Here is a 1,997-nt window from a genome sequence, read left to right as displayed (position 1 = left end):
CGTTCCGTGTCTGCTGCAGTCCTCGAGCGGTGGCCGAGGGGTCCTGGGAGCCTCTTCACCGGCGATGTGGGCAGGGGCCGTCCTGGCAGTGTTGCCCCGAGGACGCGGGCCCCTCCCGCGCAGCCCTCACCGCGGCCGGGCCGGCTCTCTCCGCCGTGGACCCCCGGGCTGTGCTGAGGGGACTCGGCCTCTCACTGCCCCCACGGCCCGGTGAGCTCGGCAAGGATGTGGGGCCGCTGGACAAAGCCCAGCGCAGAGCAGCTGTTCCTGTCCCACAGAAGGACCCCTCTGTGCCCCTGGGTGCCAGTGGGCCGGGTGGTTGTCGGGTTCTGCCCGCTGGTGTAGCTCCCGGAATGAAACAGCGGGAGAGACTCCAGGACTGCCTGTAGCCAAAGACAGCTGGCCCCTGCCCCCCCAGCCCCTCAGCTAGAAGGGCCGCTGGCCCCTGCTCCCCAGCCGCTGGGCTCCGCGGCCCATGGGCTCCAAGCAGCACAGCCCCCTCGGTAAGCAGGCCCGGCCAGGGCCCGGTGCTGTCCACGGGGCCAGAGTCCTGCCGGGCCAGACCCGACTGACCGGGCAGGCGCTGTATGGGAACTTGGGGCTTCCATGCTGCAAGTGTGGGAGCAGAGGCCGTGCTCCCTGCTCTCCTGCTGTGGGACATGAAGCAGGAAGGGCTCTGAGGGGCAGCCAGTGCCCTGTTGGAGTGGCCCCACAGAGGAACCCCGCAGTTCTGAGGGGGACGGGCCCTGCCAAGTGCCCGGATTCCCAACCCAGCAGACTTGCTGGGGGGCGGGGGCAGGGCAGCCTGCTGGGGCAGATGAGGAGTCTGGGCCTGCAGAGAGGGACGGAGAGAGCGTGGCCGGGGGCGCGAAGCTGTCGTGGGAGGCCCGCGTGCACACCTGCTGTGGGTGCGTGTGTGTGCGTGCTCAAGCACGTGTGTTCGCATGTACACCCGTCTGCTTGAGGGTTGGCATGTGGGGCCACAGCAAGAGGTTCCCCGAGTCCCCACACCAGCGCCCCTGGCAATGGGCAGGAGCAGAGGAGGGAGCTGTAGGCACAGGCCGGCATCCCCTTGTCCCGGCTTCAGAGGCCCGGGCAGGAGGGGAGCCAGGAGGCCGTGGCGCCAGGGCTGGGGTGCCGGGCTCTAGTAGGTCTCAAGTCTGTTCTGGAGCTGGGGGTTAGACGCGGAGCCGGGTAGGTGACAGACACTGGGTGTGGGGGGGAAGGTGGGACCATAAAGGGGGTGAGCCCCCCGGGGCAACCCACGCAGGGCAGTGAGCCTCGGAAGCAGAGAGCCAGCGGGGGGGGGGGAGTCTGGGCTCCAAGGAGGGTCATGGGGGAAGCTGAGTCAGGGCTGGAGTCTGAGGGCCACATGGGAGGCTGTGAGCGGAAAGGGTCCAGGTCTGCAAGCCGTTCCCGTGGGTCCAGCGAGCTGGCCCGCGGCGTACTCCAGAGCAGCCGGATGTGGGGCAGGTCTGTCTGTGGTCACACGTACGAGTGGGGGGGACCTGGTTCCCAGCAGGAGGGCTCTTTGGACACGGGGGAGGGGGTCACGTGGAGACTGCTTTGCTGGATATGCGACGCTCCTGCTGGTTTTCCAGTCATTTGCGGCTGGTAGGTGAGAAATGGTTTAGTTTGGGGGCGTTAACCACATGCCCCGACATCACTACACTTTGGTTCTGGTAGTTTCCGTGGAGTGAGGACAGGTGGGGTCGGTGGGCTTGTGAGCACAGTGGCTGTCTGTCATGGCTGTGGCTGTGGTCAGTGCTTGGTCGGGCCTCCCCAGGTGGGCCTGCCACACAAGGACAGCGATACGGGGTGTTCCTGGAGGGGCAGGGGGAGGGCAGCACCTTGGAGCCGGCAGGAAGGAGGGCAGGAAATGGAGATTTGGGGGGTCGTGGGCCGCGCAGCTAGGGAGGCTCCTGGGAGGGTCCCATCTTCCCCCAAGCTCCAGACCCACGGCCTTCCCCACGCCCATCACTCCTGTCTCCGGAGCC

The sequence above is a fragment of the Neovison vison genome, chromosome 7, assembly GCF_020171115.1.
Source record: "Neovison vison isolate M4711 chromosome 7, ASM_NN_V1, whole genome shotgun sequence".
NCBI lineage: Eukaryota > Metazoa > Chordata > Mammalia > Carnivora > Mustelidae > Neogale > Neogale vison.
This window is presented reverse-complemented; position numbering follows the sequence as displayed.